The sequence below is a fragment of the Pelophylax lessonae genome (assembly GCF_965119305.1).
Source record: "Pelophylax lessonae genome assembly, chromosome: 9".
In the NCBI taxonomy this organism is placed as follows: domain Eukaryota; kingdom Metazoa; phylum Chordata; class Amphibia; order Anura; family Ranidae; genus Pelophylax; species Pelophylax lessonae.
Genome location: NC_138776.1, coordinates 202,585,307 through 202,612,136, shown reverse-complemented (window position 1 = coordinate 202,612,136; position 26,830 = coordinate 202,585,307).

Sequence of the window (26,830 nt, the reverse complement as noted above, 5' to 3'; positions counted from 1 at the left end):
TATTGACAGAACAGCGGTCTGCTGTGTTTACAACGGCAGACCGCCGCTCTGTCTCCATGGGAAACGATCGCGGGTGCCTAGTGGACATCGCAGCCACCGGACCCACTGCTTGGCTCCCTCTGTAGTCAACTGGCGTGTGCGCGCCCCCACTAGCGGTCCCGCAAAACGACGTACAGCTATGTCATTTCGCGGGACAGGGCCAACCTGCCGCAAGTGATTAAATAGCCTCTCCCATAATCGCCCTTAGCAGCTTGTGAGAGACTCAGGAGTCCAGTTATGGCTGAACACAGGACTACAAATCCCACAGCTGCGTTATCCTTTCACGCCCGCTACTGATGAACGTTGGTGTGTGCCACCTCCGGTGGATCACGCGGTAGCGGTTTTGAATAAGTCTACTGCAATTCCTGCTGAGGATACGCCGGTGTTCCGGGATGCCACGGACAGGAGGCTGGAGTCTCTTACCCGTCATACTTATTCGGTTACCGGTTCTATGCTCAAAGCTATTTTTGCTTCACTTATGGCAGCTCAGGCTGTCGCAAATTGGACGCAGGTGCTTAGACGCTTCCTGGTGGCTGACTCTGCCCCTCCAGAGACGTTGGCTATGGTGGATCAAATCCATCAGGGTGTCATGTATTTGTGTGATGCGGACTTGGATATAGTACCGTTGGCTGCACGTATGCACAGTGTGGCGGTGTTGTCACGCCGCCTGATTTGGCTGAAGTGTTGGTCTGTGGACCAGTCTTCGCGCAAGACCTTGGCTAATCTACCCTATAACGGATCTCGCCTTTTTGGCGATTCCTTGGATACACTGATTAAAGGGATCACGGGTGGTAAGAGCACGCTCTTGCCCCAATTCCACAAGGCTAAGGCGGCTCCTGGTAAGAAGACTGCTTCTTTTCGGCCCTCTCAGGGTTCCTTTCGTGCCTTTCGGTCGCACCATAAGGGCAAGCCGTTCAAAGGCCAAGGCTCCCAGAAGAAGCCGTGGACAGGTAAGCAGAAGTCCGGCCAGTCTGGATCCGCTGCCCACAACAGTGCGGCCTGAAGGGGCGCCCTCACCCGGTTCTGGGGTGGGGGGACGCTTGCTCGGTTTTCTTCAACCCTGGCTGGCCCGTATTCGGGACAGGTGGGTTCAGGAAATCGTTCGATCTGGCTCCAAGATCGAGTTTCTCTCTCGGCTGGAGAGCAGATTTTTTCCCTCAAATCTTCAACTGTCTCCGGAGCGTTTGCGGGATCTGCACCTGGCGGTGCGGGACCTGCGGGCTCAGGGAGTAGTGGTTCCGGTGCCTCATCGGGACAGATTTCGGGGGTTCTATTCCAATCTGTTCACCGTGCCCAGGAAGGAGGGCAAGGTGCGTCCGATTCTGGACTTGAAGGCTCTGAACCGCTTTGTGCGGGTTCGCAAGTTCCGCATGGAATCCCTGCGGTCGGTGGTGGCTGCCCTGGTTCCGGGGGAATTCATGGCCTCCATCGACTTGAAGGATGCGTATCTTTAAATCCCCATTTTCGAGGGTCACCAGAGGTACCTTCGATTCGCCATTGCGGAGGATCATTACCAATTTGTGGCGCTGTCTTTTGGGCTCGCTTCGGCTCCACGGGTGTTCACCAAGGTGCTTGCACCGGTTCTGGCTTTGTTGAGAGCCCAGGGCATCTCTGTCCTGGGGTATCTGGACGACATCCTGGTTCGGTCGGCGACCAACCAGGGTCTGGTGTCAGACCTGTCCGTCACAATGCAGACTCTGCAGGAGTTTGGTTGGACGATAAACTTTCCAAAATCGACGCTGTGCCCGTCGGTTCGTCTTCCCTACCTGGGGATGATTCTGGACTCAGTCCAGGCGAGGGTCTTCCTGCCGGAAGACAAACTCAGGTCTCTTCAGGAAGAGGTCAGGTCCCTCAGGGATGTTCCGTGCTCGTCCATCCGGACGTGCATGCGCTGTTTGGGATTGATGGTCTCAGCTTTCGAGGCGATTCCCTTCGCCCAGTTTCACACGCGGGGTCTCCAAACGGAGATCCTGTCCAGGTGGGACGGCGACCGCAATCTCTGGAACTCCAGATTTCCTTGAGTCATCGCACCAGGAGGGATCTTCTGTGGTGGCTCCAGTCCCCGACGGTGTCGGGGGGCAAGTCTTTTCGTCCTCTATCATGGACAGTGGTCACCACGGATGCCAGCCTGTCGGGCTGGGGTGGTGTTCTGGGCATTCTGTCCGCCCAGGGAACTTGGTCGGTGGAGGAATCCTCTCTTCCGATCAACATTCTGGAACTACGAGCGATAAATCTCTGCCTTCGATGTTGGACGGACAGGCTGCAGGGCCGTCCGGTTCGGGTGCAGACGGACAATGCCACAGCGGTGGCCTACATCAACCACCAAGGGGGCACCAGGAGTGCCCGGGCGGCTCGGGAGGTGGCCGACATTCTGTCTTGGGCCGAGACACACGTCCCGGCGATAACGGCAGTTCACATTCCGGGGGTGGAGAACTGGCAGGCGGATTATCTGAGTCGCCAGACCCTGGACCAGGGGGAATGGTCACTTCACCTGGATGTCTTCCAGATGTTGTGCGCGAAGTGGGGTCTTCCAGATGTGGACCTGTTCGCGTCTCGTCTGAACAACGAGGTGAAAAGGTTCGTGGCACGGACACGCGATCCTCGGGCAGACGCGTCAGACGCGTTGGTAGCTCCGTGGCATCAATACCGACTGCTGTACGCATTCCCACCGATTCAACTGCTGTCCAGGTTCCTTCGCAGGTTGAACTCGTAACCGCACACGGTGATTCTTGTGGCACCGGACTGGCCTCGCCGGTCCTGGTACGCAGACCTCGTGAATCTGGCGGTCGACGCCCCGTGGCGTCTGCCTCTTCGAGAAGATTTCCTGTTTCAAGGACCGATATTCCATCCTGCGTTACAGTCGCTGGCTTTGACGGCCTGGCTGTTGAAACCGAGGTCCTGAGGGATAGGGGTCTCTCCCCTGAGGTCATTCACACTTTGATCAACGCGAGGAAGTCTTCCTCGGGGAAGGTCTATTACCGTACTTGGAAGGCCTATTTTGCCTGGTGTGAGTCCAGGGGGCATTCCCCTCGCACGTATTCGGTGTCTAGGGTGTTGTCCTTCCTTCAAACGGGTGTTGACCAGCGTTTGGCGCTGGCTACGATCAAGGGTCAGGTGTCTGCTTTGGCCGTTCTTTTTCAACGTCCTGTGGCATCTAACTCCTTGGTTAGCACTTTTGTCCAAGGGGTGCGACGTCTGGTCCCTCCTATGAGGGAACCCCTGCCTCCTTGGGACTTGAATCTTGTTCTGTCCGTGTTACAACATGCTCCCTTTGAACAGATCAGAAAGATCTCGTTGTCCATGTTGTCCAAGAAGGTTGCCTTTTTGGTGGCGATCACTTCGGCTCGCCGGGTGTCGGAGCTGGCAGCTTTGTCCTGCAGGTCTCCATATCTGGTCGTTCACTTGGATAAGGTGGTCTTGCGACCTAACCCTTCTTTTCTTCCGAAGAGGATTTTGGATTTTCACCTCAATGAGGATATTGTCCTACCTTCGCTCTGCGCGAAGCCTAAGCATCCGAAGGAGGTGGATTTGCACTCCCTGGATGTTGTTCGGGCGATCAGGGTTTACCTGAAATCGACTAACTCTTTTCGCAAGTCGGATTCCTTATTTGTCCTTCCAGAGGGTCCTCGGAAGGGCATGGCGGCGTCGGCTTCTACCATCGCCAAATGGATCAGACGGACCATTGAACAGGCATATGCTTTGAAGGGAAAAGTTCCTCCTATGCCTGTGAAGGCGCACTCTACCAGATCTCTGAGTACGTCTTGGGCCTGTCATCATCGGGCTTCTGTGACCCAGGTGTGTAAGGCGGCGACTTGGTCGTCCGTTCACACCTTCACGAAGTTCTACAAGGTGGATGTTCAGGCATCGGCTGATGCTTCCTTTGGCCGCAAGGTTCTTAGTGCGGCAGTTCCTTAGGGTCCCTTGTTTTGGGCCCTTGGCTGTTTGGGATATAATTTTATCCCTAGGTTATTTGTTTTTTCCTGGGCTGTTGCTCCTGTTGAGCACCTTTTTTTCATGCTGCCCAGCTGGTTTCCTTCCCTTGGTAAGGTTCCTTTCTCTGATGTGGAGACGACGTTGCCTTAGGCGCGAATGCGTTTCCCACCCTCATGTTTGCACTGCTTTGGGACGTCCCCATTGTGACGAATATGAAGAGGCGGCGACTGTCGGAGGACGTAAGAGAAAACTGAATTTTTGTAAAATCTTACCTGTAAAATTCCTTTCTCTGAGTCCTCCGACAGTCGCCGCCCCCGCCCCTCTTTTGGGGTTTGGTTGTATACTCTACTGCTATTCCACTGAAACTGAGGTATGGATACAGGAAGTAGGAGGTTTTTGACTGAGGGGACCACCCCCTGGGGGTGGGATATGTTAAAAGCCTTAATATTGACATATTCTGTTGCCTAGCTACTCCTACGGAGCAAAGGTCATAACCCCATTGTGACGAATATGAAGAGGTGGCGACTGTCGGAGGACTCAGAGAAAGGAATTTTACAGGTAAGATTTTACAAAAATTCCGTTTTTTTTTTTTTGTGCCCGTCCGCTAATTCTGGATGACCTGAAAAGGGATTGGATAGTTAGGTTTTTTTTTTTTTTAAATCTCACCTTGTAATTGTAGATCGTAAATACTCACCTCAGGGTACTTCCTCCCTCGGAGCCGCGGCTCACCCCGTCACTTCCTGCCTCGCGATGATTCCTGGGAGCTGAACGTCATAGCTCCCAGGAATCAATGCGACGGCACCGGCCCCGCACGTCATTTCCGGGCGACGCCGCATTCCCCTGCTAAACAGCTTCTGGGCATGCCCAGAAGCTGTTTAGGAATGCAGCGCCGCATCGGAAGTGACGAGAGGGGTCGGTGCGGCGCATTCTGGGAGAAGAAGACGCAGAAGAGGACCGCACCGGCTTCAGCTGCCTACAAGAGAGATGGAAACGCTGTGGAAGAAATTTTATAAGTAAGTATTTTTTCTAAAAGGTAAGTGCGAACCGGGACAGATCAGAGGCTAGCCATTGTGGAATGTGCTAGCCCTGACTGTCCCGGGAGTATGCTTATTGAAAAATGACATCTGTGCCCGGAACTCCGCTTTAATTTAGGTGAGTTCATTGGAGAAATAAGTCACATAGATAAATAATCAGATTTTTCCAAACCGCTTTTATTTGTATTATTGCTTGTAATTTACTTGCACATTAATATTGATTGTTTTTTCAAGTGTATATTGTAACTAACTTGGAATTTGCTTTGTTTTAGATAAGGATCGTGTTCTGTCAAATGGCACGGGCTCCATCACTGGAAAAGTCAGGAGACGGCGTACTGTCTACAGCCGATCCCATCTGGAATTGTTGCTTAAAACCTTTGAAACCAACCCCTATCCAGGCATCTCAGTGAGGGAGAAGCTGTCCCAACTCACAGGTGTACATGAATCCAGAATTCAGGTATGGAGCTCATATTTATATCCTCTTTAGTGCAAGTTCAGGGTGACTTTCTGTTTATGATAGTTTGGCAATCAGAATGATTGTTACAATGACAATATTTGTAGCTACTTAAATGTGCTACACCTTCTGTAAATTCAGCCGATTGGATAAGTTATACCATTTAGACAAAGTTTCTCTAAAGGCCCAATAAACAGCTGTCTCTTCACAGATGTAGCTTGTTATCAACTTAAAGGAAACCTGTGCTAAGCCAAATATGGAAGTTTCCATTCCAGACTTTTCCGAAAAATGTCTTTTGGCTGACATGCTACTCCACTGGCTTCAATATGTTAAGTCATTTACCCAGAATAAGTTGGTAGTTAATGATTTCAGACTATACTCTTGCATCCTTGATCTAGGTCAGTGACAGAGTTTTCTGTGTCAGAGGCTAGCATTTTCAGATGAAGGGGAATAATGGCAACTTCAATATTTTTTACAGTACTAGTTTCTGTTATGTCCACAGTGCTGATGTTTACTGCTGGGTAAAATAAAGTCACCAGTGCTGGAAGACTCTTCCGTGGACAAAGGCACATGCCACCATCCAATGACTAGTGCTACAGTTCTGTCTCACTATTGTATTAACCAAGAATTAGGCTGTCATGAGAATAATGAGAATAAAAACATGGGCTAGTGCTGTTGCATTTCCCAGATCTGTGGTAGTGCACATGCTCCATTGATTAAATAGTAAGTTTGACGTTTTATGATGTATGACAACAATCCATTAATATTGGTCTTTTATAAGTAATATGAACTTAGTAAAGGCTTTGACATAGGATTTATTTATTTATTCCCCTTACTTTTTGTCCCAGAGGCAAGAAAGGATGAGGTCATTCTACCTTCCAAAGCTATCCTATTGGAAAAAACTGCCTCTTTACTTCTGCAAACTTTTAGATTTCCCCTCACTTCCTGTGCTGGTGAAAATGGTAACCATTTAGTCTTTCCAACAGTGACTCATCCAGCAGTAAAAATTTGAGAGATGTTCCAACCTTCCTCCACTTAATCCAAAACTAAAAAAAAAAAAGTTGTGTTCTTTCATTTTAAAGTAGAAGTCCACTCTAACACTAAAATCCCTCCATCTACAGACATCCACGATCCAACACTAACCTATCTAACCCTGTAAAAAGTTTCTTTTTAAGCCGATCCAACTCGATCCCACGCTGAGCTGTCAGTAGTAGCTTTGCTGTTGAGGCGGGTGCAGAGGACACATCCAACAAAGGAAGCCCCATAGTAAGTCTATGGGTGACGTCACTCCTCGTTCATTTTACAGCCGTTATTAGCCATGTCCTCTGCAGAGCTTCTGCCTAAGATTGAATCAGATTGGCTTAAAATAAAGTATGTATACTGAATTCTTCTTTAGAGGGCTAGATAGGTCTATGTTAGATCGTGGATGTCTAAAGATGCAGGGATTTTAGTTTTAGGGTGGACTTATCCTTTAACCACTTGCCCACCGCTCACATTGAGCGTACTGCGGCAAAGTGGCACGATCCGTCCAGCGACGTAGACCTACGTCGCTGGACTCCTCCCCCTGTAGGCGGCGCTCGCGCGCCGCCGGAGGCGCGCTCCCGCTGTTTTCATTCACAGCGGGAGTCGGGCCAGGGGAGGAGCAGCGGCGATCGCCGCTGCTCTACCCCGATCGTCGGGGAATCTTGTGTAAACAGAGCGGGCGGATCTCCTAAGTGACAGGGACTGACAGATCGGAGTGTTCAGCATAGCTGGACATCCGATCTGTCCCTGTCTCACAAAGTCACCTCCCCCCCCCCCCCACACGTCAGTAAGCACCAGGCATACATTAACCCCTCCCTCTCCAATAAAATTAACCCCTTCACTGCCAGTGTCATTTTTACAGTAACAGTGCATATATATAGCACTGATTGCTGCAGTAATGTCACTGGTACCCCCAAAAGTGTCAAAAATGTCAGTCAAGGGTCCGATCTGTCCACCGCAATGTCGCAGTCCCGCAAAAAAAATCGCAGATCACCGCCATTACGCGTTAAAAAAAAAACACCAAAAATGACAGAAATCTTTCCCTTAGTTAGTAAACGCAATAACTTTTGCGAAAACCAATCAAAATACGCTTATTGCGATTTTTTTTTTTCACTAAACATAGGTAGCAGAAAACAAATTGGCCAAAAATTTAAAAAAAATTTGATTTTTACATTTTTTTTTGGGGGGGAATTTCATATAAAAAAAATGTTAAAAATGTTATTTTTTCAAAATAAACGCTATTTTTTTGTTTATAGCGCAAAAAGTAAAAATCACACAGGTGATCAAATACCACCAAAAGAAAGCTCTGTTTGTGGGAAAAAAAGGACGTAAATTTTGTTTGGGTACGGCGTTGCACGACCGCGCAATTGTCAGTTAAAATCGCACAGCGCCGAATCGCAAAAAGTGGCCTGGACGTAAGACCGCAAAATACTCCGGTGGTTAAGTATGGACTGTGGGCTTTCCCCTAATAGCTATTAGCAATTCTCTACACATTGAAAATGTGCCTCATCACTGCTGATGCATTCTATGTTGAAGGAAGAAATAGACCATTTCTTTTCATATTTGTAGGTCTGGTTCCAGAACCGAAGAGCCAGAAAGAATAAGGAAATTAGTCCGGAAGAAGAGGATCGGCTACATGATATTGAAAGACCACAGTTTACTTAGATCTCCCAAAAAGGCCAAGTAGCCCAGCCAGAAAGAAAACTGTATGGGGTGGAATATACTGAGAAATATGAAGATACCTACAAGACCTGTGCCCTTCCTCTGCAGACACGGATCCACTTGCATATGAACAGTTTGGCAGGTCCCCAACCTTTCAGTTATATGTGGCCAAATTATTGTGAGGCAACAGGTGTTTTAGCACCATCCTGTTTTCGGAACTCCTGTGACATCATCCAGACACAGTTCCAGCCATATATGAAACCACAACAGTTTCCCAGCAGTAACCTGCCCGTGTCGAAAGCCCCCTGGAGACACAAAGTCCAGAGCACACATCCGCTTGTGCCTCAGCCTCTGAGCCTGGTACAAGTGCATATCAGGAATTCTCATTGCAAAACTTCCTAGATGAGTTTCAGCCATGCTGGACAGAAGCTTGTGTTAGTGATGACCTGCTTTTTTGATTTATTTCAGTACTGGACATTACATTTTAGCAATATATTGAGCAAGCAAATTGTTTAACCTACCTAAGGATCAGTTTGATGTGTTGCATATGATAGTTTCCTATGATTATAACATCATAGGTAAACTAGTTCTCAGTTTTAGTAATATATACCTTTTTTATTTGGATTTTTTTTTTAGTTTTTTTTTTTATTACTTAACTATTTCATATGTTACTAGCGCATTGACAATAAAAGCTTGTACATGAAACCTTCCATTCTACAAAATCGTTACAATCTGAAGCACTTGGATAATTTGATAATACAGTCATTAGACATATTAAATGGCAATTAAATTGCTAATTATTGACAAACAGTACACTTTACTACAAACCCTGCTTGTTAAAATAACTACTGCTGTGATATGTGTGCATTTCTGTATCCACTGTTATTGGATAAATAAATGTTATTTAATGATATATTATTCTGACTTTTGAGTATGATATTCACCATCAATTAGATTACATACAAACATATGATTAAGAGGTATCAAAGCGGAAAACATATGTTAATTAGCTCTAATGACTGGCAATCAATTAACTAAGTAGCTAGTAATGTCTCCAGATAATAAAAAGGTATTTCAATTCACATTACTTTGTGTATAGACTATTTTCTATAATGTTTAATAAAATATAGTTTTTTCTCCTAAACACTCATAATAGTGCCCATGAACTGATTATTTTCAGAGAAAGAAAAATAAAAACACTTCTTGTGTTTATCACTATCCAGTTCTGGGTAATAAATGGCAGGTGTGTTGATGGCCTTTGCAAGGTTTTTCTCATAAAATATCTTTCCTTGAGTATATGCACATTTATTTTGGTCGAGCATCCATGTTTTTCCAGTTCGGGTCCAGAACAATATTTTTTAATTGTTTGCATATATGTAAAAATCCTAATTTTTGGCAATAAAATTACTTCTTAAACCCCCAGAACATTATATATTTTCTGATAGCAGAGGACATGTAGAATAAAAAGGTGATGGTTGCAATTTTAGTGCAAAACCACACTATATAATACCCATTTTTAGGTAAAATAAAATAGATGAGGTTGCATCAAGTAAATAGATACCAAATATTCCATGTCCTAATATTGCGTGCACCTGCGATATTGCCAAAAACAATGGTGTCCAAAAATCCCCATAGATGACAATTTAACCACTTTCCGACCGGCCGTTGTAAAAATACGGCCGCAAAGTGGTTGTATAGTTCTGAGACGCCGTTCCTGAACCTGAATCCATGCCACATCCGTGCTCATCCATCCCACATCTGTGCTCATCTGTGCCACATCAGTGCACATCCGTGCCACATCAAAGCTACCTCAGTGCTCATCCGTGCCACATCAATGCCACGTCAGTGCTCATCCATGCCATGTCAGTGCTCATCCATGCCACATCAGTGCACATCCGTGCCACATCAAAGCTGCGTCAGTGCTCATCTGTGCCACATCCATGCCACATCAGTGCTCATCCGTGCCACATCCATGCCATTTCAGTGCTCATCCGTGTCACGTCAGTGCTCATCCATGCCATGTCAGTGCTCATCCATGCCACATCAGTGCTCATCCGTGCCACATCCATGCCACGTCAGTGCTCACCCGTGCCACATCCATGCCACGTCCGTGCCACATCAATGCCACGTCAGTGCTCATCCATGCCACGTCAGTGCTCATCCGTGCCACACCCATGCCACTTCAGTGCTCATCCGTGCCACATCAGTGCTCATCCGTGCCACATCAAAGCTACGTCAGTGCTCATCTGTGCCACATCCATGCCACGTCAGTGCTCATCCGTGCCACATCCATGCCACGTCAGTGCTCATCCGTTCCACATCCATGCCACGTCAGTGCTCATCCGTGCCACATCAATGCCACATCCATGCCATGTCAGGGTGCTCATCTGTGCCTCATCCACGCCACGTATTCCCGGGCACCGGTAAATGCAGGAGAGGAAGGGGGCCGCCAGCGGGTTAGGTTTATTCAGAATATGCTGGCAATTTTGGTAAATGAACTAAAACTGCACTTGTTTTGACAGTGCATGCCAGCGTACCTCCTACTCTGTGTGTTGGGATGTCATTCTAATTGAAACACATGATTTATTGCAACACCTAGGTGTGAAGTCCGATTTTTCACGGACGTACTGCATAAACATTAAACAAAAATTGGTTGTCTGGGGACGGACGATAACAATTTTGGCGTTTGTCCCTCCGTTTTTTTTTCGTTGAAAATGTCGGCATCAGCTGCTGAAGGTTGTGTACACACTAGCCGAAAATCTGACGATTTCACCTCGGGCGGAAATTTTCGGCAGATTTTCTACTAGTGTGTACCCCACTTTAGGGGCCAAGCCCAACCCCTGAAAAACAACCTCACACCATAATCCTCCCTCCACCAAATGATTTGGACCACTGCACAAAGCACAAATGCGCTTCTGGAAGAATGGTTAAACATTCCCATAGATGCACTCCTAAACCTTGTGGACAGCCTTTCCAGAGGAGTTGAACCTGTTATAGATGCAAAGCTAACTCAATATTGAACCCTGCGGACTAAGGCCCCTTTCACACAGGCGCCTCCGTGCAACGGAGTCCACTTGCTCCGTAGGGGATCGCTCCTTTAAGCCCCTCTGAGCAGAGCAGATAGGGACACAGTCCTGCCCTCCTCTATGGGAAAATTGGATGGAAATGGATCGCCTGTCAGTTTTCATCTGATCCATTTCGCCAGATGGAAAATAGGACCACCATCTGTCTGGATTTTGCGAGCAGGATCTCTCATAGAGGAAATTGGAAGGTCCGATCAGGCCCGCCTGAAAAACTGACAGGCGGACCTGACTGGACGGCCCATGTGAAAGGGCCCTAAGACTGGGATGCAGTAAAGTTGATGTGCGTGTAAAGGCAGTCATCCCAATTCCTTTGGTAATGTAGTGTAAGTATGAGTTGGACATTAGACTGTGAGCTAGAAGAGACTTACCAACAGGCACAATGATCTGGCATGGAAGGCAATCCAAGGGGGATTGCCACTAAGGACATTTATGCTTGCCAAAAACTTGAGCAGATACAGGCACTGCCCCTTCATCCATGAGGAAACTGCTTTGCACATTTTCTGGGAGTGCCTCTTTGCTCAGAATCTGTTGAGGGCCCTGGAACCAGAACTCAGAAACTTTGTACCACAGACATCCATCACACACTTTGGCGTGCTGAGTGGACTTGTGAAAATTAGTCTGGTGCGCTAAATACTAGGTGTCATTCCCAAGTGAAATAACTTAGTGACAAAAAATAAATAAATAAGATGACAGTATACAAAATATCTATCAAATATTCATCAAAGTGAAAAATACATTCATAAATATGTGCTCCACATAAAATATTGTGCAAATTCCCCTAAGAAAATGTCCAAAACAAATTTCCAGTTCAAAGTCCAAAGCCTTGAGTGCAAAATAAAAGTGCAAGAACTTGTTGCTGGATACAATTCAAACAGTGCTCCCGTGTTGATGTGACAATTCAATATCCCTCCACCTAGCAAGTTGGCTTCTTACCAGCAGATTTAAAATAAGGGCAAAAAGGCAGCCACCTCCAGAGAATAGACCCCTCATGATAGGAAACATATATACTCTCTTCCCACACCTCTCAAAAAGGGCTTCTTACCAGATGCTGAAAATTCTATAGCATATGATAATATTCTTATTGGTATTTCTTCCTCCCGTCACTCCTGGTCCCCTCTGGGGTAGTATATGCTGCAAATCTCCTCTGGTCTCACACTCCATCCGGTCCAAAAATACTCTCGATAAAATACTGTACCAGCTGCTGCACTTGCCCTCCTGCAGAATATCTACATGAATGGATCCTCACAGACAGTGAGACAATTCCATCATTAGTCCAGGAATAGATCTAGAGTTCCTCTGCATGCAGTCTGCTGAGTGGACTGTTCTGTGAGAAATTTACACGCGTCTGGTCAATGAAGTGTTGCTTTAACCGGTTGCCGACCACCGCAAGTACATATACTGCGGCGGTCAGCCCCGGCCAGGCAAAGTGACGTACCGGTACGCCAATAGCGGGCGGGCGCGCACTGCCAGAGGCGCGCGCCTGCCTCGGCTCGTTCACAGACACCTCCGTGCGTGTGACTGGTGGACCCGATGTCCGCCGGTCACTCGCGATCGTCCGCTGTGAAGGGAGAAAGGCAGGCGGCTAGTGTAGACAAAGCCACCTGTCACTCTCCCCTGTGTAAAAGCACTGATCTAACGGTCCTGCTATGTAGGACCGTTGATCTGTGCTGTTACACACACAGCCACATCCCTGCACAGTTAGAAGCACGCCCCTAGGGACACTCTTAACCCCTCCCTCTCCAATAAAGTTAACCCCTTCCCTGCCAGTGTCATTTTTACAGTAACAGTGCATATGTATAGCACTGATTACTGTAGTAATGTCACTTGTAACCCCAAAAGTGTCAAAAATGTCAGTCAAGGGTCCGATCTGTCCGCCCCAATGTCGCAGTCCCGCAAAAAAATCGCAAATCGCCGCCATTACTCGTTAAAAAAAAAAACAACAAAAATGACTAAAATCTTTCCCTTAGTTAGTAAACGCAACAACTTTTGCGCAAACCAATCAAAATACGCTTATTGTGATTTTTTTTTACCAAACATAGGTAGCAGAAAACAAATTGGCCAAAAATTTAAAAAAATTTAGATTTTTACATTTTGGGGGGGGGGGGGGGGGGATTTCATATAAAAAAAATTTGAAAAATATTGTTATTTTTGCAAAATTGTCGCTCTTTTTTTGATTATAGCGCATGATCAAAAAATCGCACAGGTGATCAAATACCACCAAAAAAAAGCTCTATTTGTGGGAAAAAAGGACGTCAAATTCGTTTAGGAACATCGTCGCACGTGTCCGTTAAAGTCACGCAGTGCCGAATCGCAAAATACCCCCTGGTCAGGAAGGGGGTAAAATCTTCCGGGGCTTAAAGCGGAGTTCCGGGCACAGAAAACATATTTCAGTGAACATACCCCCGGGACAGTCAGGGCTAGTATATTCCACAATGGCTAGCCTCTGATCTGTCCCGGTTCACACTTACCTGCAAGATGAAATACTCACTTATAAAATTTCTTCCACAGCGTTGCCATCTCTCTTGTGGGCAGCTGAAGCCGACGCGGTCCTCTTCTGCGTCTTCTTCCGCGTCCTCTTCTCCCAGAATGCGCCTGCACCGGCCCCTCTTGTCACTTCTGTTGCGGCGCCGCATTCCTCCACAGCTTCTGGGCAAGCAGGGGAATGCGGCGTCGCCCCGGAAGTGACGAGCGGGGCCGGTGCCGTCGCATTGATTCCTGGGAGCGATGACGTTCAGCTCCCAGGAATCATCGCAAGACAGGAAGTGACGGCGGAGCCGCGGCGCTGAGGGAGGAAGTACACTGAGGTGAGTATTTTCGATCTTCAATTACAAGGTGAGTAAAAAAAAAAAAAAAAAAAACCTAATTATCCAATTCCTTTTCAGGTGAAGGAGAACTAGCGGACGGGCACAAAAAAAAAAAGATTGATTTTGTGCCCGGAACTCCGCTTTAAGTGGTTAATATGTAGCTTTATTTGGCAATACATTTTTCAAATGTGGCTGCAAATAGGCACGCAGAGTTGCAGAAATGAACGATAGACAAACTTTTCAAAGATTTTCATAGGCCGTATCATAGGGACTCACTGTTTTACCTTGAAGGAAATTTCCCCTCATTTCATGTCCTGAGGGACACCAGTCACACGGACAGTCACCTAACCCAACAGGGACACAGACACAATAAAAAATGACAGAGGTTCCAACCCTTCCTTGACCTACTGAAAAAATATTTATATTTCACATTGACAGAGTGGTTAGCACTTCGCCTAGCTAGCACTTGGGTTATTAGTTCAAATCCCAACCACAGCACTACCTGCCTAGAGTTTGCATGTTTCCTCCAACACTCCAAAGACATGCTGGTAGGTTAATTAGCCCTAGTATGTGCATGTATGAATGTGAATTAGGGACCATAGATTGTAAGTTCCTTGAGGGCAGGGACTGATGTGAATGTACAGTGTAAATGGAAAGTGCAGAAATTAACAGCACTCTATAAGTACCAGTAATAAATACACTTCTGTTTTTGGAAATTTTGCCTCACTTTCTGTGCTGTCTGATGCCTTTCAAATAGAAAATAAAGGAAAAACTAACTCTGGAGTACGTTTTTGCATTCAGGTGAACAAGCAGATCCAGGTTCATGTTAGTGGAGATCAGTGAAACTGTGTTTCTTATTCTCTGTTTACAGCACATGGGAGATATCATGGGTTAATGTCTTCTCGAGTAAGTCCAATGTATATTGTAACCCAGAGGCACAGTAATGAAGCTAAATTTAAAAAAGTGAAAGTTAAATAAAGTAATAAAAAATACATACACACATACCATACATCTACTGTACTGTAAGTGTTTGTAAAGTCAAAAAAAGGAGGAGGGAGATTCGGACATTAAATGAAGCACACTGCTAAAAGGTGATGAAAAATCAATGTATAATATCATGTTTAATAATACATATACGTACATTGGGACTTTGCTGGTATTCCCTCTGGTTTATCAACTACATTGTGTGTCTTTTTTTTCAAATGACAAGGCTGAATACCTTTTCTCACACCGCAGCTGTGTGGTCACATGATCCCTCTTCGCTCTCCTTCCCCAATTTAAAGCCTCGTACACACGATCAGATTATCAGAATGGTGTTCATCTGTTTTTTGTTGCACGCTAGTCTCAGATCGAAAGTGAAGAAGTTACTTTCATATGAAAATTCTCGTACGACAGATCACAATTTCAGAAGTGATGTCATGTGTTAAATTGTTTTGTATGTATTCTTTCATTTCCAAGCATGCCTAGTCTTGCTCTTACGATTTTTTTCTGCCGAAAACTTTACAGATTAAACGAAAATGGGACGTTGTGTTCAAATACGATAAAAATTTTATAGCCTGCACATCCAGTATTTGTCGTCCATAAATTCATAATCGGCTGTTGAAAGCACCATACTAACGATCCGAAAATATAGGAAGAACAGGTATATCAGCTGTGCTATCTAGGAGAATAAAACAAAATCATTTACCACTTGCCGATCAGCCGCCGTACATATTCCCACAAAACTACATCAGGACCGCGAGTGGGTGCTCCCATTCGCCACAGGGGAACCAGATCTGCGGGTCCGGCAGCCTCGATTGCTGCCGTACACCCGCAATCGCTCCCCGTGGAGACAGAACGGCGGTCTGCTGTTGTAAACACAGCAGAACGCTGTTCTGTCAGCAATGAACACAGGGCTCCTGTGTTCCTCCTATTTAGGAACTCAAGTCCCTGTATTCATTCCTTAAGCCCAACCCCCACACAGTTAGAAAGCAGCCCCTAGGGACACATTAAACCCTTTGATCTTCCCTGGTGTTAACCCCTTTCCTTCTAGTGTCAATATTACAGTAACATTGCATATTTTTAGCACTGATTACTGTAGTAATGTCACTGGTCCCCCCAAAATTGTCACAAATGTCAGTTAAGTGTCCAATCTGTCTGCTGCAATGTCGTGGTCCCACTAAAAATCTCTAATTGCCGCCATTACTAGTATAAAATAAATAAAATTACATAAATATTTTCCCTAGTTTGTAGACGTGATAACTTTTGTGCAAACCAATCAATATACGCTTACTGGGATTTTTTTTTTACCAAAAATATGTGGAAGAATACAAATTGGCGTAAATTGATGAAAACAATTTGATTTTTAAATTTTTTTTTATAGCAGAAAGTAAAAAAATATTGTTCTTTTTTGTTTATAGCGCATAAAATAAAAATCGCACAGGTGATCAAAAACCACCAAAAGAAAACTCTATTTGTGGGAAACATCAATTTTATTTGGGTAGAGCATCGCATAATCGCGCAATTGTCAGTTAAAGTAACGCAGTGCCGAATCGCAAAAAATGGCCTGGTGATGAAGAGGGAAAACCTTCCGGTCCAGAAGTGATTAAACACCCTGGCAGTATTTAACTTGTCCCAGCCCATTGCTTTTATTGGGGTTGTACACCCCATTAACACTCACCATACCATATTACCATACCTAATTATTAAAATAAACACACATTAAAGGTTGTGGCCCCTTTATTGGTTTTAAGTAAATTATAATTATAAAATAAACTTTGACTTTTATTACCAAATAGAACTCCTGTTAACAAATAAAATATAACTAAAAGGTAATTTTTTTTTTTTAGTTTTGGATAAAATGGAGAGGTGTTTGAACACTTATTCGATTTTTATTGTTGTCTGTGCCCCAGTTAAAGCGGATTTCTGGCCACAAAATCGACATAATCGATTTTGGGCCATCCGCTTGCTTTTGGTCACCTGAAAAATTAATGGATAGTTACGATTTTTTTTTGTGTGCTTACCTTGTTATTGAAGAAAAATATACTCACCTTTCTTCCACTTCCTCCCTCTGCGGCTGTGGCCCGCGCCGTCACTTCCTCTTTGCATCGATTCCTGGGAGCTGAACGTCATCGCTCCCAGGAATCAATGCGCCTGCACCGGCCCCGCTCGTCACTTCCGGTGCGGGCGCCTCATTCCCTGCTAAACAGCTTCTGGGCGTGCCCAGAAGCTGTGGAGGGATGGCGCGCCCCCCCCCGGAAGTGACGAGCGGGGCCGGTGCAGGCGCATTCTGGGAGAAGAGGACACGGAAGAGGACGCAGAAGAGGACGCGCTGGCTTCAGCTGCCCACATCCGAGATGGCAGTGCTGGAGAAGAAATTTTCAAGGTAAGTATTTCTTCTAAAAGGTAAGTGCGACCTGGGACACATCAGAGGCTATCCATTGTGGAATATACTAGCCCTGACTGTCCCGGGGTATTTTTATTGAAAATACTTTTTCGTGGCTGGAACTCCGCTTTAAGGAGATTTATCCTCTCTATTTGTCCTGTTTACCATTATCATTGAAAGTAAAAGTAAAAGAAAATCCCAGTAAAGTAATAGAGGGGAAATCTTCCATTGGGGGCACTAGTTCTGGTGACCCGGGGGTCCCCAAGGAATTCCTCTAATTAGCAGGGATTTCCTCTCACTTCCTGTTTGGCTATGGGGCAGGAAGTCAAAGGAAATCTCTCAAATGGGACACAGATGGTGAAAAAAATCTAACAGAGGCTAAAACCCTCCCTTGCTCTGTCCAAAATCTCAAAAAAGTTTTGCCTATAGTTCCACTTTAACAGTCCAACATGCTTAGTCACCAAGGCTTAGGCAGTAATATCCTACACCAACCAAACTACAGTTTACCAATCACCATCTACCCAAAAAGTGGGTGACATTACCCCATAAAGATTAATCACGTTAAAGGAAAATAGAGCAAAGGGAAGGGTGGGCAGTGGAGAAGGTCAGAAGATTCATAAGGCAGACTAAGGACTGAGAATCCAGAGGTGAGTCCAGATGACAAACCTGAGGTAACTGCTGACACCAACCAGCTAGGATGTGAAAACTATTTCCAAAGCAGGACATGGGGACAAGCTAACTGGGAGTTTTGGGCTTCTGGGGGCCCAAATAGCGTACAGGTATGAGTACTTTACAAAGCTGAACATTTTTTTATGATCTGCTGGGGCCTCTATTGCATAGGCTATTTTCTGGAAAAGGTGAACTTAGCATTTTCTTTTTGTAGATTATTTTTATTGAATTTTGAAGGTAAAAGACAAATTACAATACAGAGCCTTTGGGCATTCCCCGGCTCGGAAAGTACAAAAACATCAAACAAATACTCTAATAATAGATGGACTTTATTATAAAGAGGTCAGAAACCAACTCTTAAAACCAACATCGCTGCCCGTTCTCGCTTGATGAATAATACATCTATAGGGTACATATTTACATTGTAGGTAAGGTTGAAAAAAGACAATAGTCCATTCAATTCAAACTGTGTAGGTGTACGTGTGTCAGTGTCTATAATCATTTCCCATATTTAATTTCCCATATCCCTGTATGTTGTGTTCCTAAAGATGCATGTCCAAGAGTCTTTTAAAAATATCAATAATCCCCGCTGACACCACCGCTGACAGTGCATAGTTTATTTAAAACTGGTTCTCCTCCAATCTCATTGTGTGGCCCCGTGTCCTCTTACACTTCCTGAGACTGAAGTTTTTTTCCTACGCTGGGATCATTATTGAAGTGTTTGTAAATCGCTATGTCCCCTCTCAACCGTCTCTTCTCCAGTGAGAATAAATTTAGTGCTTGTAGTTGTTCCTCGTAATTGAGGTCCTCCAAGGCTATTTCACGTGCAACAGAAAAGCATTTATACAATGTTAAAACTAAGGGGGCTGTGTGTACCAGGCCTGAGATTTTAAATCTAGTAAAACAGTGACAATAATATGAAACAAATAGAGCAAGGGCTTAATGATAGTCCATGTTTTTGTAAAATTTAGCTGGGTATCCACTTGAGCGGTATGTGGGTTTGCATAGGGGAATAGCGGCATTGACCAATGCCTTTCAGAAATTTAAGGAGGGCATCTCTGATTGCTTTCATTTTAAAATGACGGACTTTTGCACATTGAATACTGGAACTACAAACCAATGAGGGCTTTGGTTGCTCAGCGGTGTGCTAAGGTGCTTACGAGACCCAACAGACAGACTGAAACAGTCAAGGGAATTGGGACCATTGTCAGGGAGGTTATAAACTGGATGACCATAATAATTGCAATTTGGGACAGGTGAACTGAGCCTTTAAAGTGGTTCTATAGCCTTAAGGTTTTTCACCTTAATGCATTCTATGTGTAAAAGTGCAGCAGCTCCCACCACTATCTCATTGGACAGATTGATAGCAGGGGGAGCGATTGGCTCCTGCTGTTGTCAATCAAACTCAGTGACGCTGGAACGGGGGGGGGGGGCAATGGACGCAGCAGCGGGACTCAGGAGCGAGCGCACATGGTTGCCCCTAGGAAAATCGGCTTTCCCTGGGGGCACCTGTGTAACGCTCCTGCGTTTTACGTATGATGTGGATTTTCAGCTGCAGAAATATTCCACTTCAGTAGTCATGTAGAGAAACGCTGAGACACCATTCCCAACTCTCAATGACTCATCATGTGTGGATGATCTCAATTCAGCAAGTAAATACACACACTCAATAAGATGTTTCCTAGAGTGACTTATGTATATAGTAACACAGTGATGATAGGCTGAAGAGACAGGTTGGGTAGAGATGGTAGATGACAGACACTTGAAAGGAAATCATCTTGAAAGTAAGATAGTAGCAGATGGGATGCAGATAGGTTTAGCAATCATGTATGGTAGCAGATGACAGAGTAGCAGGTGGACATACAAGAGAGATCAACCTAGTGCAAGAACAGGTGGTAGTAGGCTCAAGAGCTAGCAATCTTAGATAATGCAGATGTAGTAATAGTCCTTAGTATGCAGAGCTAGATAGTGTAAGCTTTAGTATAAAGGTTATAGAGGTTTCCCCTGTGGGGTACTTATCACTAATAGCAATGTAGCAGAGGAGAGGTTCGGCAAGAGCGGATGATCCGGTAGCGGGATACAGGGATCAGCGCAGCGTGGTTCCGACAGCGAGGTATGCTTGCAAGCACGAGAGCATCAAGGCACAAAGCAGTTTGAACGAACACACGTGAGTGAGAGCCGGCGATCTAAATAGCCATCCAGTCCGGCGCTCAGTGATGACAGCATCAGTCTTAAAGGTGTATGCGCACCTTACCAAAAGAGAATGGTGGGGCGCATACACTTATGAAAGAGTAATTAGGGTACCCAAAGGTACCAGAACATTACAACCTGATGAAGAGGAAGGGCCTGAAGAGCCGGCAGGGGACCCCAGAAGAAGAGGATGGGCTAAATCATTACACAAAGCAGGTAAGTATAGGCATGTTTGTTATTTTTAGTAAAAAAAAAAAAAGCAAAAAACCTGAAGCTTTACAACCACTTTAAGTATTAATCAGCCTGGTGTACCATGATCATCTTTATCTGGTGATAGCAAATATTAAATATCAGCAGGATACTGTGATTGAAAAGGTTTTTTCTATAGCTGCTTTTATTTCCTTATTTCGTACACTGTAGATGATTGGATTTAACACTGGTGTCACCAATGTATATAGAATAGACACAACCCTGTCCTGCTCTGGGAAGTAACTGGAAGGAGGACGTAAGTGCATGAACAGTATTGGTACATAGAAGAGGAAGACCACAGTAAGGTGGGAGGCACAAGTAAAAAAAACTTTTTGCTTTTGTCTTGTGGATTTTATATTCAAGATGTTCCAAAGGATAAAAAGATAAGATACAAGTATGAACCCAAAGGTGTTTCCAACAACTGCTACAGCTACAATGTACTCTAAGACCTCACTAAACCAAATATCTGCACAAGCCAAATGAAGTAATGGTGGCATCTCACAGAAATAATGACTGATTTGGTTGGATTTGCAGAAAGGCAATCTAAAAGTATACAATGTAAGATATACAGAAACAGCAAAGCTCACAATCCAACATCCAACAACCAGATGAAGACACAGTTTTTGATCCATGATCATATGGTATTGTAAAGGTTTACAGACGGCATTTCGTCTGTCAAAAGCCATAATAGCCAAGATTATACATTCAGCAACAGCTAGAGCTGAGTGAAAGTGCATCTGGATTGCACATCCCAAGAAGGAAATGCTTCTGTCTGACGACAACATTTTGGGCACCACAGTTGTAGAATAACAAATGTCAATATCAGCAAGATTAGCCAGAAAAAAGTACATGGGCGTCTGAAGTTGGTGGTTATTCTTTACCATAATGATCAGTAAAAGATTTCCTAATGACGTCACCATGTACATCAAAAAAAGCAACAAGGAGAAGACGGCGTTCAGACTGTAGACTGTAGAAAGTCCAAGAAGAATGAATTTTCCTACATTTGTAGGGTTTGAGTTTTCCAACATAACATACAATGCCATTTTTAGCTATGGCGATTTTTGATGAAGAAAATTCTCTCATTCCTAAAAGCTTTGGTATTTGTATGGCATTCATTTGAACTATAGTAATACTAACATTTCTATCAAACAGGCTCCAGTACAATATAGAAATGTAGCAATAAGATACAAGATATTATGCTTCTAATTCCTAGCTTTCCCTAAAAAGGACCACTGTGGAGTTTTAGGTGACGCATGCAAGCCTCCCCTGTAAAGAAAGCCTACTTTGCAGAGTTCATATATTGTTTGTGATTTGCATATAACCCTTCATTTTTCCCTAAAGCTTTTTTTTTTCATTTCACAATGAGTTCCCAAAGGGTTTTTTTGCTTAATTTCACCATGAGATTTGTTCAAAGGTTTTCAGATTCCCAGTCCAATTAGAGTTAGCAGATCTTCAATAAGTAACTTTAAACTTCTTTAAAAAAAAGTGTTCTATATTTTATTATATACTATTAGCGATGTGCACAACAGAAACATTTCAAATTCATTTGTTAGGTTAATTTTGAAAAAATAGGTAAATGAACCCCACATCTGCGCAAATATGGAATAAACAAATAAAATACAATGATGAGAACTGCACGTTGTAAAGCAAAGGTTTAGCAACGAACAAACCAAAAAAATGAATTAACCGTGCTCTCAATAAATATTTGTTTCCAACGAATTGGACATTGCTGTCCACAAATATGTGTATTATCTATTAAAGTGCCAAGTGAAATAAAGTGCTTAAAATAAAGTGCTCTGTGGGACTGTACTTTATGCTTTATATTGGATTTGTGGGACTTTTTAAGCACTTTATTTCACTTGGCACTTTAATAGATAATACACATATTTGAGGACACTAATGGGGGAGGTTCTGAAGACGTCATACGCATTGACGAAACGCGCGTAAGGTTGAACGCACGCTGCTTACATCACGGGTGCCTGAGTGGAACGCAAGCCGGTATTCACCGCTCTCCACTCAAGGCACCATTTCGGCTGGCGGTTTTTTACTTTTTCATGTACTGGTTACCTATCAATTCTATTAAAAAACAATTTTTATGGTGATACATTATCTGGATCTTTTTTTATCCTTCATACCCTGACTGAACCCCATGGATCGAGGTTATCCAGGAGAGGGAAATCCCGAATACTGTGGTACTACAAAGCCCAGCAGTGTCTACTCTGGCCCTGGTGGCCAAACAAACATTTACAGGTCTTAATACCATAAGGTATATAAGACCCACATCATCTGGTGAGTGTTTTCTTCTATTATCCCCCACGGTGACACCAAAAAGTACCAGCACTGGATCATTGGAGGATTCAACACAGAGCACCTGCACCTTTTTTCCCCTATCTGCACTCAAGATTTACCTGCATATTTTGCACCTAAGTCACATATGAACTACTATTTATGAACTTTTTTACCTGTATATTTGCACTTGAGTCACATATGAACTATTATTTATGAACTTTTATTGCAAACATTTTTTTCACCTGTTTGATTTAATCACTTTAATTACAGCTCCTTCCATCACCTTTATAATTTTAAAATTGCATTATAATATATCTAATTATCCAATTATTATTATTATTGTATACCTATATTGTGTTATCTACCCTAAGCATTATTATAAGGTTATTTGTTATTCATCAAACAGTGTGTATACACATACATATTCATCTTTGCACAATACTTAATTAAGGTATTAGCACAAAGCACTTTATTAAGGTTTACTGCACCATATATATTCTAAGTGTGATGTGATGGGTAGGTGCGCTAAAACAATATCCAAAAATAATATCCAAAAATAATAAAGTTACACTTGGATATATGTGGGAGGTGTTCGGTGTTATGAACAACTTAATTGTGACAAAATGGAAAACATAAGAAAAGTGCTCAACAACACAACAATATGTCCAAAGCATAAATCTTCTAAATGTCCATAAATGATGAATCAATCAAGTGCTCAAACAAATTGGAATAAAGCAAAAATCTTCAGCTTCAGTGTAGTGAACACCCACCACCAGGTGAAATTCCTCCTTACCAGACGGAAAAGTAAGATGTGCACAACTTAGCATATGTGTAGATCACTGCAACCGTGCATGCTGCCAAAATCCATGTGAACCACCCAGAATGGTCCCTTACCGGATAAATGAACAGAATACGCCTGTAGATATACTCCGAGTCCCTTTCCACTTCCTCCGTATGTATCTCTACACGGGAGTGCCTTTACAATCAGCTGATGGAAAGCGTTGTAGTTCCAAAAGTACCCACTGCTTGCTCCCCCACTCTGAACCTAAATCTAGGCAGGTGTATGACCAATAGGCCAACACCCTCCAGGCGTGGGGTGTAGAAAATAAGCCGCAATAGTGTGATACCTTCTAAAACCAATTTATTTGCGCAGTAATACACTTACAGTTTAAGCAGTTCAATCGAGCATATAGTGTTGTTCCAGAATTTCTAAAGGTGAGCTCAGGTCCGGCTGCAGCGCGGGTCCTGAGCGGTCGTTCATGACGGTAACGCCTCCTCTCTGACGCATTTCTTCCTGGGTTAAATGGCTGAATGAACCACACACCCCCAGCTCTCACGTGTTCTATTGATGTGATCCCACCACCAGGCTCCACCTCTACGCGTTAGGCCACTATCACACGTTGCTTCATCTGGAGGAAACATGTGACCAGGAAGGAAGCTGTGGAGTTGGCCTATTGGGTGTTGGCCTATTGGTCATACACCTGCCTAGCTTTAGGTTCAGAGTGGAGGAGCAAGCAGTGGGTACTTTTGGAACTACAACGCTTTCCATCAGCTGATTGTAAAGGCACTCCCGTGTAGAGATACATACGGAGGAAGTGGAAAGGGACTCGGAGTATATCTACAGGCGTATTCTGTTCATTTATCCGGTAAGGGACCATTCTGGGTGGTTCACATGGATTTTGGCAGCATGCACGGTTGCAGTGATCTACACATATGCTAAGTTGTGCACATCTTACTTTTCCGTCTGGTAAGGAGGAATTTCACCTGGTGGTGGGTGTTACATAGTTACATAGTAGGCGAGGTTGAATAAAGACAATAGTCCATCCAGTTCAACCTGTGTAGGTGTGTGTGACTGTAATCATCTAACATAGCCCTCAATCTCCTTATCCTTGAGATGTAAGTCTAAGAGTCTTTTGAAAGTCACCATACTACCCGCAGAAACCACCTCTTGTGGTAGACAATTCCACAATCTTGTAGCCCTAACAGTAAAGAACCCCCCACGTTGCCTGAGGTTAAAACGCTTCTCCTCTAATCGCATTGTATGTCCTCGAGTCCTCATGCAATTCCTTCGAATGAACAGCTTTTCTTCTAAGCTGAGATCCCCATTAAGATATTTATAAATTGCTATCATGTCCCCTCTCAGACGTCTTTTCTCCAGGGAAAATAAATCGAGCGATTGCAGCCGCTCTTCATAGGTAAGGTCCTCCAACCCCCTAATCAGTTTAGTTGCCCTTCTCTGGACTTTCTCCAGCTCCAACACATCCCTCCTGAGGACTGGCGACCAGAACTGGACAGAATACTCCAGATGCGGTCGGACCAGAGTTTTATAAAGTGGAAGGATTATAGTCTTATCTCTGGAATACATCCCTTTTTTTATGCATGCTAATATTCTGTTGGCTTTGGAAGCTGCCGCTTGGCATTGCATGCTGTTGCCTAATCTATCATCAACTAAGACTCCCAAATCTTTCTCCATTTTTGATTCCCCCAAGGGTTCCCCTCCTAACGTGTATTGTGCTTTTATGTTTTTGGTCCCCAAGTGCAAAACCTTACACTTCTCCACATTAAACCTCATTTGCCATGTCGTTGCCCACTCCGTAATTTTGTCCAGGTCATTCTGTAGGATATCTGCTTCATGCTGTGCAGTTATCGCCCTGGCCAATTTTGTGTCATCTGCAAAAACTGATAACGAACTACTGATCCCTTCCTCAATGCTGTTTATGAATAAATTGAACAAGGTTGGTCCCAGGACTGAGCCCTGGGGCACCCCGCTTACTACCTCAGACCAGTCTGAGTATGCGCTGTTTATTACTACCCTTTGGACACGGCCTTTTAGCCAATTCCGTATCCAAGAGCAAACCCTGCTGTCGATACCTGCAGACCTTATTTTATAAATTAAGCGCTTGTGGGGAACTGTATCAAACGCCTTAGCGAAATCCAAGTACACCACATCCACTGGTCTCCCCCTATCTAGCTCACAGCTCACTTCCTCGTAGAATGCTAAGAGATTGGTTTGACAAGAACGCCCATTTGTAAACCCGTGCTGGTTACTACTGATGATGTTGTTGTCTTTAGCATACTCTACGATATAGTCCCTTATCATCCCCTCCAAAAGTTTACATATTATTGATGTCAGACTGACAGGCCTATAATTTCCCGGGATATGTCTCTGGCCCTTTTTGAATATCGGAATCACGTTAGCCTTCCTCCAATCCCCTGGTACATCTCCTGTCCTAATACTGTCAGCAAAGATCAGGAACAGTGGTCTAGATATAACCATACTGAGTTCCTTGAGCACTCTCGGATGTACGCCATCCGGGCCTGGTGATTTGTTTGTGTTAAGTTTATCCAGTCTTTCCCTGATTTCCCCCTCTGTTAGCCATAGTGGCAAGTCCTGTGTATTACTACTAACCATACAGTCATGGTCAGTGTACCCTTCCTTTTCCTGCGTAAAAACTGACGAGAAAAAAGAATTCAGCACGGTTGCTTTTTCAGTGTCCTCTGTAACCATCCTCCCATCATCGTTAATTATGTGTGCAATATGCACTGCCCTAGTTTTTTTGCTGTTGATATATTTAAAGAATTTCTTTGGGTTTTTTTTACTATCCTCCGCTATTTGTCTCTCAAAGTTGATTTTAGCCATCTTGATTTCGTGTTTACACTTCTTATTTTCCTCCTTGTATTGCTGGAAGGCCGATACTGTGCCCTCTGATTTATATTTCTTGAAGGCCAATTTTTTTCCCCTAATAAGTTTTTTAACGCTACAGTTTAGCCAGCCAGGTTTGGCTTTGTCTCTTCTAAATTTATTCCCCATAGGAATGCACTGCAAGATGCCTTTGCTTAATATTGTTCTAAAGCATTCCCATTTTTCCTCTGTGGTCAGTGATCCCAGGGTTTGGTCCCAGTTTACCCTTTCCATCAATGAGTACAATTTTGGAAAGTCTGCCCTTCTGAAGTTTAGGGTTCTTATGTTCCCCACTTGCCTTTTTATATTGTTATTTATACTAAATGTGATCATCCTGTGATCGCTAGAGCCCAGG